At 27.1% G+C, this 17,432-nt stretch overlaps 1 pseudogene; it reads right to left on the bottom strand.

The window, feature by feature from the left end:
- Nucleotides 1–13,427: 13,427 nt before the first annotated feature.
- On the bottom strand, nt 13,428–15,366 carry LOC111034168 (annotated as a pseudogene).
- Nucleotides 15,367–17,432: the final 2,066 nt, after the last annotated feature.

The following is a 17,432-nucleotide window of genomic DNA, read 5'->3' as shown; positions in this document are numbered from 1 at the left end:
ATGTATCATATTATTAAATTAAACGTATTTAGCAAAAATAACTATATCAATAAATAGGAACTTACCAAGGTTTGGCGAAAAATAAATAAATACCCATATAGTAATAATTGTTGTATTCCATTACAACTGCTATAGTGATAGAAAGCTGTTCGTGTCGTTAACGACATTTCATTATAATTAAATACACATTTTCAATAATACAATAATTATTATTGTTTACATTTTGATATCTTATTTAATCTGTTAAGTTGTTAATGGTATTATAAATCCGGTTCCGTTGTGTGAGGCGTACGTGATGTTAAAGGTCCTTAGTTTTTACTAGTTTTCGGCTAGATTAAAAAACAAATTTAACTAACTAAGACATCTGTATTGTTTACCGTTATTATAAATATGTTTTAAGAAAGCATCATTATGTCACACGGTAATTGCGTAAATTACGTTTACGTTTAATAACACAAACAAAACACAATTTTTAATGAATTATTATTCTCATAGTTTTTAATCGTACTACAACAACTACATTTAAAATCCAATTCGATGTCAGAATGAGTCGTCATTTAAAAAAAAAAAAATGTCAATACTGTATGGCGTTACTGCGTACTGCGACGTACATTAAACCACGTATTTTTAACATGTATATTGTAAAATATAATCTATACATAATATTGTGAACTAACAAAATAAATTAAGCTATTATACGGATATAATAGACACAGACTATACAGTATTAGGGAGCAATCATCGCTAATATTTTTCAGTAATTAAATTGTCTAAATCAATTTTATTAGAATATTTATACATCCAAAATACCGAAATCTTATTATTTTAATAATGTATAAGTACTTGGCTTTTAATTTTTCAAGATCTTTTTTTTGTTATTTGTTTAATAGACTGATAAATTAACAACTTATTTTTATAGGTACTAAAGTGTCAAAATTGTTTGATTCAAAATCTTACTACCCTAAAGAAGTAGAATAACATAAATTGCAGACAAATGTTTTGACAAACTAATAGTTCAAAACTTATTGTTTATAATATAAATGGTTTAAAAATAAGATCATATGGTAAAACACAAACATTGTAAACAAAAACATGCTTTATTTTACTGTAAACATTGTAAACACATATTATTTTTATTATGTAGTCTAATGAATTATTTAATTTAATATGAGTGCGAATCAATAACTGAGACATTTTAATCGTCTTCTTAAAAATAATCGAATATAGTAGACATTGTTATTTATTATTTATTACGATGTTGGGGAAAAAACTACAAACCTCTTCAAACATTTTTATCAAACTTAATATAATAATTGTTATTTATAAAATGTAGTGTTTGTTCAATTATGTAAAAAATAGTTGTATTATGAATAATGTTTGTATTAAAGTCCCTTTTCCTCAAATTGTATAGGGTTAAAAAGTATATACCTATACTTACACATTTTTTATTAAAAAAAAAATAATCTATTTACAGTTTTTAATATATAATAATATGAAAAAATATATATAATTACTAATCAAATTTTTACAGTAGTTAAATATATCGTAATCTTACATGTATAAGAAATATTTATTTTTGCTCCGACAGTAATATTGACTATATATATGCGAAGGGCGAAGGCAAATGAAATAAATAATAAAATAATATTTGTAGCTGTGGTCTTCTGACTCGCCAGAATATAATTATATTATTATGTTGAGTGCGCGTTATTTCTTCCTAGTTGTTCGTCATTTGCTTGTATGAAAGATGCATTGTAGACACATTCATTCTACGAATTTTAAGATCATTTGAGTATTATAAAATTCGTGTTGAGTTCCCTTCGATACTACAATCAAAGATAATTAAATAAATTATGTTTTCAAACGATCGACGAATTACTTTCCATGACAATCAATTTATCGATACTTCTTATTTCCTACAACTTAAAGATTTGTTGTGCATTGAAAGATATTAATTTACCCATTATGCAGTGGTTTGTATACATTTATATAATATTATTTTATTATAATTACCTATGCCACACACACGAAATTAAAATGGGCATTAAATATTATTAAATACTTAATCTGAACTATATTAATATTATTTAATACTATATGATTTCAGCAAATATAATAATAGGATGTACTTGAGGACAGAATCTTAATAGCAAAAAAAAAAAACAATAATGATTGCTAAACATATCCAGAGTTGTCTTTAAGGAGGGTGCAATGTCTGGACCCTGGATCTCGCTCTTTTTACTCGGATTTGAGGTCTCGCGTTTAAAAATAAAAAGCTTGTAATAATAGTGGATGTTGCTATACATAAATAGATGATGTTAAATTTGAATTCAAATCAATGTAAATAAAAAACGATTCTGATCGAATAAGTCTAATCTGTCAGATCTGATAGTCTATAAAATTACTTAGTAATATAGTATATTTGATGTTATTATTGTGATTAAAGTAATTTAATTAACTAGTAAGAATTAGTATTAAGCATTAAATTAAATAGATTTTCTCCAAAAATCAATATAATAATATACTTAAAAAGTTTTAAGTAGGTACACATGAATAATATTTTTAATTTACAACAAAATAACATAAATCATTATATTCTTGGTTATTTAAAATGTTATTTCGTACACATTTAAACGTTAAAAAAATAAAAACGGTGCTTATATATTTTTAGATTTTTTGGTTACAGAATAACCAGCTTGCTTGAGACTTTGTTTTACATTTTAAACTCTTGGCTATGAAAGTTCAAAATTTTAAAAATGTTTAAATATCAAATTATTTGTAAGTTTTGAATGATATGAACCTTATCAACATTTGAAATTAAATGATTATTAAAAAAAATTGTGCTTATATATTTTTAATATTTTTGAACTGATGTTGTGAAATGTGAATATATATATCAGGAGCCTAGTATTACATTTTCAAGTTTTTTGACAAGATAAATAAAATTGTATTGACAATTATAGAAAAAAAAACAATAAAATTGAAAATTGAAAATGTCCGTAAACAGCTCAAAACGAGTCAAAATATTTTGAAAATGTTATCAAGTATATGAATTGATAATATAAACATGTGGTGTAAATTTAGAGTATATGCATTTATTCGTTTTTGAGTTACAACAATTAAGAAAATCGCTAAATGAGAAATTCCCGTTTTTCCTTAATTTATTGTTTGTTTTTATAATTATTATTGCCCTCGCAAAGGTCGGTTCTGATAATATTTTACTAAACTCTACAATGTTTCAAAGATCTAGTACTTCAGTATACCTACTTTTGTCTTTGTAGATTTTATTTCGCATGAAAAATGATTTTGTGGCAATGTAATCAAAGGAATAAGGCTGTAAGACGTGTTTGATGTATACGATTGAATATTTATAGGTTATAATATGATATAATATATCTTCAAACACAGACGAATGATTATAAAGACGGTTTTCAGAAAATATATAATATTAACCGCTATTCTACAATATATATCTATACCATATGCGAGGCTGTCGGAATTAATCCTAGTATAATAGCATACAGAGAGAGTTAGTGACGACGGCGAGGGGTTTAATGGGATTTATGAGAGTTTATTTTAGCACTATTAGTTGCGGATGGTCTGCCGCAGGTATTTTGCCAGAAACATATTTTTATGACGTATCTACTCGTGTATTATAAGTGAATTTATAACAGTAGAATATTATCATATTGTATTGTATTGTTGTCGAAATTCGAAAGTGTCAATAGTCGTATTGTTATTATAATTTATAATTTTTAGTCTTATCAACGAAACAATACAATTGTACGCTATATAACTATATAACAAACACTCCCGAGATACGAGTTAACAAATTAACATAATTGTATTCGTTTCATTCGGAATAATTTTTAATTGCGAGTACTAGTTTTGTGCGCTCAGGTATATGATATGTATTTCACAGAAAATTGCGGCTGTCATGCCGATCGTATTGCAGATTGAAATTCTTTATTTTCTTTTGGGCACGTAAGACACCTCCGATTGATACAATCTAATGTTAGGAAAGTCTTCTTTCCGCTATCACAAGATCTATTAATTTGCATTATACTCTTCAATAAACAATGATTGCGGATTTGTGTATATCATGCTGTAATATGTGAACATTAATTTTGGTATATCGTATGCATATAAGTTCGTATTATATTTATTAAATCACTGTAGGTGTACCACAATGCACGGGAATTCAGGACGTTCAAATATAGTACTAGAAACAGTCTATTTGTTTAGATCTAGTACAGTTACATGACTACAGTAATAATAATAAGACCCCTATATTATTTTAATGTAGTGATGATTACTGATTAGAGATTAGAGATGTACAATTTACTGGTAATTTTTTTATACATTTTTTAAAGTAGTCTAGTATATTATTTTCCTCAAATTTTTAAATAAATTACGATGCATTTTAAAATTCCTATCTTTTAAAAGCTTTGATTAAATGTATTAGTTGGTACATATTATTATGAATGTGTTTTTCTGTTTTTCTGTTTATAGTATATATCTATGCAAGCAATTTTTCATTGGGAGCCTTTAACGAATTTGTAAATATACTAGGTATGCATATTATACTATTATAGTCTTCTAGACTAAATAGTACACAATTAAAAGTTATTAGGTACGCTAGTAGAAATATTAAAAATGGGAGGTCACTCGTTTCTAAGAACGGTAAAAAAAATGTTCACAGTAAAATGTACAACATTTACACAGAACCTGCATTTCTAATAATATCTATAGTGTACCAATCTGCTGATGCAATTTACGCCTTTACGTGATCTAATCACCAAGTTAACAAAATACGCAGAATCGTAAGTATAATTGATACTTTCTAGATTTTTTTGTTAACATGTTTTATTTTATTGTTTTTTAGAATAGGTAGGTTTACTTAGGTACTTGTAAAAAACGAAACAATAATATTCAATTTCGTTAAAATTTGAACTCAAGTCGCTTATTTCTTTTTAAATTGAAAACTAATATAATTTGATTTAAAATTTGAATTTCATAGAACACTTAAAAAGAAACAATGTGATTGTATTTTTTATAGGTACTTTTAAACTGTAGTATGATAAATCTATGAGGAACATTGTATTAAACCATAAAGCTTTTTTTATTTAAAATCAATATTTTATCGAACATAAAAAGTCAAAAGTCAAAAATTTAAAGTTAAAAAGAATCAAAATATTTTGAACATTACACCAAGGCTTTAAAACTATAAAAATTATTAATTTAAATAAAAAAAAGTAATAACATCAATTTCTACAAAAACTAGTTTTGAGTTTTAACAAACAATTAATGTTCTAAATTCCCCAATTAACCTATTTTGGAAAGAATTGGGAATTTTCGACCACTCTAAAGTACCATTTATAAACAATTTTCTAATTAATACCATTATCAAGGTTTAATTTCAATAATTTTTTTTACTAGGTATAAAATGAGTAGACAGACAATACAATTAAAAAATGTATAGAAAACAAGTGCAATTAATTTCTATATTAGTTATCCCTCTACTGAAAATGTAAAACAAATAGAAGGTCTATCTTTGTTTAATCTTTTAGGATCCACCCTACATTTTCTCTTACCAATATTCACGTATTGCATGAATGCGAAACTAAATAACTTCGACCGTCGATCTGCCAATAAGGTTTATATTGAAAACAACCTAAATGCATATTAAGTAAAATAAAGTTGCATTGTATATTCGGGAAAATTACTACAGACAATAGAGCTAGTTAACAGTAATTTTCGTTTTTCAGCGGTCTCCCCTGAAAATACCACTGATGCCACTTAATATACAATATTATTAACGCTAGATGTGAACAAAATTTATTATTTGGTCTCGTCAATGTGACGATGGGTGCAAAATTAGCGCACATAATTTCATGTTAAAAAATAAATGAATAAAATATTTTTACGAACAGTAAAATTTGCAATTTTCGCAAAGACATCAACAACTATAGACTTTATGATTTCGCGATACCTAATGCCTAACAATAAAATGAATTATTTATGTTAATTTCAAGACAAAAACGACACATATTATTTTTTTTTTCAGAAGTCAGTACCTATATAAATATTTTCTTATCGTCATGTATACACCAATAGAATATCAATAGACACCCAAAATTGCATATCCTGTGCAAATTTCAAACGCTTTATATTACACAAAAGTACAAAACACTAGTAGGTGCCTACAGTAAACCTCATAAAATAACATGTAATTAGTCATTCTTTACAAAACAGTTTACCGACAGACATTTTGCAAAAATCATATTTAAATTATCTAAATATTGACAACCAACCCAAAATCTACCTGTGAATAGCAATAGAAAAATATCCACTAAAGATTTGACTCACTCGGAGTTTTTAGGTTAACATAAAGCTTATCAATATGACAAATAAAACTTAAGGTAAAAGCGGGTAAGTGGGTAATGCTCGGCTGTACCTACATTAGGTGTCTAGAGAGTTACTGTAATGGATGCGTTAAATTTGAATTCGATAACCATTGTACACGAAAAACGATTCTGAATGAATGCCGTCTGACAGCCTATAATAATATTACTTTGTATATAACTTATATTATGATGATATTATTATGATGAGAATAATTGATCTTACTATAAGGCATTAGTACCTTACAATTGTTGGTTAAATACATTTTTGTCAAAAAAATTACATTTAAAAATGGCCCTGCATGTATAAAAAAAAAAATAATATACTCTAACAGTTTATCTATGCATTGCCCACAAACAATATTTTTTAAATAACAACTTGCACATTTTCGTAATTTTAACAAATTTTGAAAAATTCTAACTTTAGACACTTAAAAAATAACTGCTTTAAAAACTGATTTCTATATAAATATTCTGTTTTTCAAGATGCTTATGAAAACTATTGGGAATTTTCAATGTTGTACCTCTCAAAAGTACCAACCTAGGTTCCCTTTCTCACCAGAAATATACTAAAGTTTATAACCGAAGCACTAGAATAAATGTTTACGTACAGAAAAAAAATACATTCATTGCTCCACTCAGAATCTAAAATAAAAAAATCTCACAAGTACTAAAACATTTACCAACTACAACATTTAAACTACTCAAGTAGTAAATTATGTTTCTGATTATATTTTAACCATTAATATTAAACAAAATAATATTATTTTAACTAGTCGATACATTTATTCAAATAAAATATAAAATATAAAAATATATCAGACTGAGTTATGAGTATCAAGAATACTAAATAATACATTTTGGTAATAAACACAACTTTCGATTTTTTTTGGATACATAATTATCCTACTGTGAATAGTTCCATGTAACTATTATAACATTATTTAATAATAATGATAATAGCACCATAAAAAATAATGGAATTTAAAAATAACTCTCACACTCACAATAATATTGAATATTGCTCTTTAGTTATTACCTTGTATAAATTAATTATAGCTATGTCTAAATTAAGAATTAAATGGAAAATTTATTATTTTTAATTTTATATTGTATATTGCTTACCTTTAAACCCAATTTTATTACAGTTAAGTATTTTAATAGATCATTCGATTTTCTATCAATAGATTTTCTGGCTTTGCTTAAATTATAGTAAATCAACTTTTTATGGCCATGGAGAAACTGTTAATTCTTCCCCAGCTTATACGAAAAGTTTATAAGTAATATATATGCATAGTAAAGTTATAGCAATAAGTACATATTTTATTTATTATTTTAACAATCCGTAATTTATAAGTATTTGGTTACTTACAATGTGTAAAATTTGATTATTGTTATATGTTTACTAAACACACGGAAAAACAATGAAGGTAAGAATATGATTTATGTTACAATATAACTATACAAGATTTAATTAATATTTATTACAGCCGTATGAGAGATGGAAATAAAATTAGTTTTAGTTTCTTGAATGTAATATAATTATAAACTGTTCTAAGATCTTATATCGTAAATCATAGCACATTTTATAGTTCTATGTTATATATTTGTTGTTGTATAGTTTTACTAACTAGGTATTAATTTTAATGATATTAACTAAGCATTGGTGATGCCTATAAATACATGAGTGATTACTAATTAGTAATCATTAAATTTAACGTATTAGTATAATTTTCATATTTATTTTAATTTAACATTTCACAAGTTCAAACTGACGATTATTGTTCTATGGATGATGAATTCTATAGTATGAAATGTTTACATGTACATGACTAATTGACTTTTTATAAATTAATGATTATTAGCTGTAACAATATAAAATATACTCAATTAATACAATATGTATTATATTACTTTATTAGTACACACTATACTTACTCAGTTCTTATTTCATAAAGCTGATCTGTCATTGTTTCGTTGCTATATTATAGTTTTAAAAGGCTGATTGCCAATTTGTTTCTGATTTGTAGAAATGTTATATATTATCCGGTTTCTTTTTTTATTTTTGTTTAAATACTTCATATTTTTAAAAAAAGTATACAATAATAATAATAATTATTATTATTATAATTATTAAAATGACTCCAGAATAAAAACACATTATTTTCTATACAACATTCATATGCTTACAAATTGTACATAATAATATAAACATATTCTGTTCCCTTATTTATATGATGTTTATATCTATTTTAAAAACTCACCAATATATACAAATTTATAGGTAAATATTCGACTTACCAGCACCACCCATTTAAAATTATTAATTTTGTTTTATAAGAAATTAGCATTTAATTAGCATGTAATATTATTATAATGAGTCATTAATAATGACACTTAACAGTATAAACTATACGTAGGAAATGTAGGTACACACATTTTGGGTGTCCATTTCACAAGTTAGGGTAGGTCAGAGATCACCATAAGTAATTCATTGACAAAATAGTTCAAGCCCATGGGCCGTGGACAAGAAATTATTTTTTTTAAATGTCATTTTTTTGATTATGAGATTCATCATTAAATTATGAAGTTTTCATCAGTTTACATCTTTATTCTCAATTAACTATCATTGAACAAACATAGTTATTACATTTTGATGGTCTCCAAAAACTTTCTGGAATCTTAAAGTGGCTTCCAAAAATATTAATTGCTGATCCTCGGGATAGGTGATTCAGTTTTGGTTCAATAATAATATATTTTAATATTTTGGTGACACGGCGTAGTAGATAGGCAAAACCAATACACATATATCATAACATTATTATGGGTATACTCAAATCTCGAACGACGGCAGCAGTCATAAAGAAGCAGGAGCGGGAGTTGACATTGTACAAATGATAGGAGCTATAGAAACACATGACAAAGGCAGCGTAGACACAGAAGTTGATCCCGGATATCCGGAGATGGGTGAACTAGTGAAGGCTCGGAAATGGGACATTTAACAAGGGCCCAAGCACTGTCGGGACATAGATGCTACTATAGCTGTAACTGCGGAAAAGGTTGAGGGCAGATAATCCTAGCTGTATTCACTGCAAGAAGCCGGAGAACCTAGTGGGACATAGGCTGTCCCACTGTCCGTACTGGGCGGAGGGTAGGCTTGAGATGGAGCAGTAAATTAGTCGGCGACTACGTTCTGAGGATGTCTCTAATATTATGATATGTCGAGGAGGAGGTGGATTGAGGCGGCAGTGGAGGAGCAGAGGTTAGCGTTTGGCAGGATGGTGGAAACAGTACTCGGGCAAAAAGAAGCTACAGAGCTCATCAGGAAGGCAAGAGGTGGAAGGGTAAACATCTTGGTATTCTGTGGGTTGAAAGCCAGCTTTTTCTGAGTGGTTAGAGGCCCCACCTATGTATAACTTATATTATGTTGGTGAATAAGCTATACGGGAAGTCGTTGCAGTATTGTTATAAACAGTTCCCACCCGTTCCTGGTTTTTGAACAGGGGAAATAAAAGGTACATTAAACTCTAACAATTAGACCTCTTACAATGCAACTATCACTTCATGCCACTGCACTGTGCCCATCGCCTGCTTCTACGGTGATCATCACAATGCACTTCGAAAGTTTCATTCCAAAAGTACATCTGTAGCCAGCCGTTTACGGTGATCACTGCCGCAGCAATACAACTTTCGGCCGGTGCCCAGTACTCAAGACCCGCCTCTCCTAGCGACGACAGAAACAACCTAAGTATTTTAAGCAATGGTTCAGCGATTGTATGGCGTGTGAGCTTATGCATAAACTGCATAGTAAAAATGTATTTTATATTTTATACATACTATATTGTAATTAATAATACATTTGTTTCTTGATAAAAATAAGTATTTTTTTCTTACAGGCCCCAACATTTTATTCTTCGTGGAATATCATAAATAAATAAAATCTATGCCAGTAACAAAAAAATATGATCAAATATGTATAAGATATTATTTTGTTAAACAATTTATTGTATTGACAAAAAAAAAGATTTAACAAAATGAAAACAATAGGTATTTTAATTTAATATCATATAATATAATAGCTTTAAATACAAGTAATAACTGAATAATTTTGTTCATGAGTGAAATGTGTATTTTTTAAAAATATTTTAATGTAGTGATACGGACTCGCTGATACAATAATAGAATAAAACCTAATTGGTTTACAATAAACAATGGGAATTATTGTAAAATAATCTTATCATGGTTAAAGTTACGATAACTTGTACTTAATTGTACATTTGCTATGAAAATAGATTCATAAAATAATCCATGGGATATAGATTAATATTTTAAATAAATTGTGTTATAACTATTGAATAGATAAAGTTATATTACAATAATTAATGTAAAATGTCACAATTGTATCACAGAATTACACGGGCAGAATGGATTATAAACTACAACTCAGAAGACGGGCTGGGCAACACAACCAGGAATGGCTTTGTATAATTATTTGCTTAGTCCTTAGTGTGTTATATTTTAAATCAGAAATAACGTTTCTTTCTTTATTACTCTCCACAATCAAATGTTCAGCCATTTTGAGCCTTGTAAGCTGTAATAGAATGATGGCGAATTAAAAATATTAAAAGTTTTGATTTCTTTTACTAGGTAAGTTATTAGTGATATAAATATTATTATCATTTGAAATAACTTGTGGTCATGTAATTGTATTGATTTTGTAGCTGGAATTTGTATTATATAATTCATGTATTATTTTAGTATTGTGTATTCGCTGTAATATTTGTCTTTAGAATGTCAAATAAATAAACATTATTATTATTATTATTATTAAAAATAATTTTGATGATTAAGGGGGCACGAAAATAGATTTTGTTCTGCTTTCTTATTATGTGCACAAGATTTGGGACTCGTTTTTAAAAACTTTAAGGAATGCACATTAATATAAATTTTAAGCTTTTAACTTGGGCTAATGTGCTATCTAAAAATTAATGTAGTTGGTTAAACGTTAGTTAATCAAAAATTAAAATATTCATTTCTGATAAGCTTGTTATCAACAAAATTGAGAGCTAGAAATTACATTTTGTTCCTCAAGCTAATTTAAACCCATCATAGATTATAATGTTACATAGGTAATATAGGATGCTACAACCCTATGAGAAATTGTGATGTATCTATTAAACATCCTTACCGCAATACCGCATAATTAATTTTCGTTATGTAGAACCAATTTGTGTCGTTCGCCTAAATGTTGGAGAGCTTATTATAAAACTTAAAGGCAAGAATATGATGTAGTTCACCTCTTAGCTTTTATTGATATTGTATTGCCACTTTAATTTTAAAGTGAGTTATAACATAGTTATACTATGTGAAATATTACAATATGAAAATGCTCATAACTAAAAATGTTTAAACATCAAACTCAAAACTTGCAGGATTCCTTTCCTGACAATGGTTGATCGGAAGTCACTGACCTCTTCGGCCTCCCACTAATATGCATTTGAGAAAGTGCACAATATATAAGTGTAACAGATTGAACTAAGTATATTGTATATATGTAATTTAATCCAAAGTTAAAAGTAAATGATTTATGAATTGTCTCTTAAAATGTGTATTACTACAGTAACTATTTGAACATATGGTTTACTCAGTTAATAAATGTTTAATACATACAACTATTATTTTAACACCACACCACCTCGGTACATTTGTACAATGGATAAATTCAGTAGGCACTAAATAATAGGTACGCACTAACACGTTTTTACGTTTAAAATTAAATTTAAATTTTTGACCATTTAATATTATTCCAAAATAATATGTTTAAGTAATTGATTAATAAAATATTACTTTTTTAATATCTTAAAGAACTGTTTTAGAATGGTGTTTTGTATTTGGATCATGATGATCGTAATGATGACATCATAAATGGTATTTTTTTCTATTTTGACATGGTAAACGGTGAGTTGCAACCTTATAATGACTCGGAATAGTTAAAACTACATTATCTACAATAATATAATTAGGAAAATGAGAATTACCTATGGGCAAAGTATTAAAAAGTTAATACATTCAAGATCCATAGAAGATGTTTCAGCAAATAATTAAAATCTCAAATATTTGGCTTACACGCATTTATTTATTTATATGCAAAGCTGATTAAAGTCCTATTTACATTATGATGATAACAATATGACAATATAAATATAATTATGAGTTATTGTACATTAAATACTGTTGTTAAGAATACAAAACAAAATAGATATGGTTATAAATCGTATTACCGATCGATTTCATTATATTGAAGAGAAATATGCTAAGTAATTTTTAAAGAATTGTGAAAAATAAAATAGATCATTCCCTTGCATATTGTCAGGATTTACTTTAACTGAAATTAGATTAAGATGAAGGAAATCGGTAATTCCATTTATTAGTAGTTTTTCAAGAAACACGCATAAGAGCCATCTCTTCTATATTTTAATGTTTTTTAAAGTTAATGCATGGAGAATATTCTCATAACAAAGAGATCACTTGTCTAGTAATTTTACATTTATAAGATGTATAGTAAATAAAATTGTTTTGAATAGATTCTATTTGAATACCATGACTTGTAGTTTTGGTTCCCCAAATAAGACAAGAGTACTCAAGCTTGGTCTAACAAGAGAAGAATAGAGACATTTAAACGTAATAGGATCATATTCAAATTAAATTAGTGACGTAATCAAACCTAACCTAACCGAGGGAGCTTGTATTTTAAGGTATATCTAGTACATTTTAAATTATATGTTAATTTATTAATTTATAATAATAAAATAATGTGGATAGTTGAAGAAAGTTTATTTTATGAATACTTTTTTTATTTATAAAAAATTGAAATGTATAATAATATTAATAATAGGATACACGTAACATTTTTACATATATAAAAGCTTAATTTATATCATATAAATATAAAAAACATTTTTAGGAAACCATATTATTTTTCTATTTTGTATTTCATAAATAAAAATAGAGGTTTCAAGGATTCTTAATTTAAAGTTAATAAGTGTTTATATATGACTATGAGATCTAAAATTACAATAAAAACAATTTCCGTTAAAAATATAATGTTTAACGTATTATCCCTTGATGTTTTACAGTTAGTATAAAAATGACATCCTGCACGATGTGTAAACACGCAACTTAATGTACGTTATATAAAAATGGATATTATACCTAATAAAGAATTTGCCCCTGCACAACATCAGCTAGTACTCAACTATACGTAAAATGTTTAAAAACGATTAATGAATAATAATAAATAACATTATGTACAAAACCTTTCAGCTCTCGAGACTAACGATAATATAACTAACAATTTTGGAAAAAGTGTCTACCATAACAGTCTATCATCATCCACGGCTGCGGCGTGAAAGTTCCGACTCCGTTTTCGTGTTTTGCCTTTATGAAGTATATTTGGGTCTACTTAGGTATGTTTTATTGCAGTCCGATTTCAGGATTCGGTAAGTTCCCATACAAAATAAAACAGCTAGATGGGTAATTATATTTTGAGTATTTTTGACTATGGGTCAACAAAATCACCATTACGTAAGTTTCTTAACTCCATAAAAGAATACGCTTATATCGTAATTTCCTACTAAAGGAGATACATTATTTAAACGCATTACTTTTCGTACCTGTAACTTTATTGTACGAATGTAAAACATAAGAACATTATACCAGGGTCCGGGATTTAAATCACCTAAATTCCTCAATATAGATGAGCTAAAAAGCACTTAAAAAGTTAAAAACAATCTCAAACATTTTACTTCTCTTTTTCATATATATCAAACTAATAAAAAAAATCTGGTCTTCATTAAGAATCTCCTTTTTTGTCCTTACGTATTAATGAATTCAGATGTGTAACTTTTTAAAACGGTAGTGTAGATCTAAGGTATCCATATTTACTCTTCGCGGAAATAGATTGGTCGACAAATGAATTAGGCGACACCAGATTTGCCGACACACTATATTTTACTTATATTTTACTTTATATTTACTAATTAAATTCTATAATTTTTTTATTGTTTTAAATGTTTGTAGGTATAAATCACGAGCATTGTTCAAGTCAACTATTATTAATACTATAACTTAACCTTATAAGCTTTTGTTTTCTAAATGACAATGCAACATTATTGCATCCAAGTATTCCAAAATACAAATCGTACCATTTTGTAACCTAAAATTATAATTTAAAATATTAGAAAAAAATGTATTTTTATATGTCATAAACGTTTTACCTATCTTTTGCAAATGATAACCTTTCTTCTAATTTTCTATATTTAGTTTTCATCTTTTGTGGTCGATTGCAGTTTTTTTGTATTATGGGGTCAAGCTTGAAGTTTGTTGGTTATTTAGCTCTTTGATTAGAAGAAAAATGTTTGGCTTTAGCCTACCAACAACTTTATTAAGAGCTCCATGCCATCCTTCAAGGTAGTTTATGGTCCTTTGCTTCATCTGTATAAAAATGATTCCACAAATATCTGGATCCAAGTATGTTCCGGTAAAATAATTTAATAACTATAGCACACCTAAAATAATAATAGTAAAAAAATTAAGTTTTGCTAAGTTCTAACAAACTACGTAAAAAGTTATATTTACTTTCTGAATGTGGTGCTTTACTATGAATTTCTGTCCAACAATTATTAATTTGTTCAATCGAAACTAAGACTAATAGACATAGACGACGAACAACTTTTTTAATATTATCGTCATGACGTGTATAATCGTAAGCTAATCCCAGACTTTGAACCTTATGCCAAATATATAGCCCAAAGTAAAATAAATACCCTTTTATGAGTGTATCAGAACCAAAGCACTGACAATGGAGACGATCATTCCAATTTCTCTCAAAATCTATTTGGAAACAAGCAGGATTGAACTCTAATCCATTTCTTAATGCCGCTTTTTTTATTATTTCAAACATTCTTGAATATGTTGATGTACTTTTATTAGGCAATAATGCGTAAGCCTCAACAAATATATTTTAACATATAAAACTTAGTATTTTACTAAATTAAAAATGTATATTATAATTACTAGAGGTATCATCACTTCTACCACAAAGCAGAGTAAGATATAAACTTGTGTAAATAATTTTTGTGCTGTCTTAAATCTGGCATCCATAAAAACTATTTAACCAGAACAAAGAAGTCGAAAAAATTTTTCGGTGCCAAATATAACGATTTTATTATCCGTACCATCACATTCTGTAGGTAGTAATATTATTATTAGTAATAGTATATGTGGTTAAATCGTTTAAATAATTTAGTATAGATACCTAAAAGAAAATCTTTTCCATCATTCGTTGATCGCCAATGACCTTCAATATCTAATTCCGACAGCTTTTTAGGTAACGTTGGCATTAACTTCATACGTTTCCTGTATGCCGAACTTTTTTACTGGTATAAATTGGTATAACATACTTTACTTCGGCTTCCGTAGAACCTTGTATTCTGAAGCCATAATTCATCTTCGAATTTCATTAAATGTCTGTGTTATAGTTTTGCTGGGATTAATTACCACTTCGTCCTTCAAATAAATTATTTTTAAGTTATAACAAGTATTCAAAACTAATTTTAAAAAGTGGTATAAAAATTCGTGAATAAAATTGTATAGTTACATTAAAACAAACTCACTTTAAGCTTATTTTAAAAACCACGTTTAGCCAATTGGATTCCACGCGTCAGTTGTTTATGCGTTTTTGACATTATAGCATTATTTGAATCTTCTTTGTATATTGCTCGACCTCCAAAATTATCAATACATATTTTACAATAGTGGTTAGAATCTCTTGTTCTATCAATTTGATGTATTAAATGATCCAACACTAAAAGTTGACCATCTTTCTCAGAATTTATTATTAGCCACGACGTGTAAAATTTAATATTATTACATAACAAACTGAGGATGCAATGATTACTAACACTGTCAACTGACAAAATGCCAATAATATCATAGTACAGTTGTATCAATATTTTGATTGTAAATTGTAATATTCTAGATTTCCACATAAAAATTATTTTTATATTTTATGAAACTACGTTTTGTCGGCGAATTGGAACTTTTTTCATTTTTACCGGAGACCGGTTTCCGCGTCGGCAAAACGAGTAGTCTGCGAATCGGACCCGAATCAGTTAATATTAGGTACTCATATTAAAATGTTAAAATACAACCTAAATTATATTATTATTTAAATAAAATATAAATTGAATAAAATGTGCTTTATTGACACATTTGTTAAGATAATTTATGATACGATTCTTGGAATATCTCTGAAGTCACCTATCATAATAATATTACAGTATACAATTTATTATAGTTTGTGGTTTACGCCTGGGATTTCAGAAGTAGATGACTTAATTGACTTATATGTTCCACATTTTTCCGCGTCATGTGTAAATATTGGATATCCCATGGCTCTATTACTTCGAAACTTTGTATTTTGATAACCATCAAAATTTATGTTATATTATATATGGTTATTATTTTATGAACTAAAGTTACAAATTTATAGAACCTGCAAAATATAACTTGGAAAACTTTATTTATATCATCCAAGATATAAAAAAAAAACGGTTCGTGTATTGAGAATAGCTAACCAACTACTCCTTATTTCCAATATTTATAAATTATAAAGCTAACAGATTTTTAAAATAAACACGATTTTTAATTTTTTTAAATTATGTGTAATTTTTCTAATCAACTTTTAAATTAAAAAAAACATTGCATTACTATTGGAGAGCTTTTGTTATGGTTAGATGTTCTGGAGCTCACAAGTCATACTACCTATACATTTCAACAGATGTACCAATTACCAATATGCTTATCAAATATCATAACCTATATTTATAAATTGTATCAAATAAATATAATTATATAGTTTATTAAAATAACGAGATTAAATTGACATTGACGTTACAGTACAAAGTAAAAAACAAGTTATCAATTAAATACAAATGCATGAAACTGTAACTTTATCTACCAATTAAT

Source organism: Myzus persicae, unplaced genomic scaffold (genome assembly GCF_001856785.1).
Source record: "Myzus persicae strain clone G006 unplaced genomic scaffold, MPER_G0061.0, whole genome shotgun sequence".
NCBI classification, from domain to species: Eukaryota; Metazoa; Arthropoda; class Insecta; order Hemiptera; family Aphididae; genus Myzus; species Myzus persicae.
The sequence above is the reverse complement of the archived record's forward strand: the minus strand, read 5'-3'. Positions and strand labels throughout refer to the sequence as shown.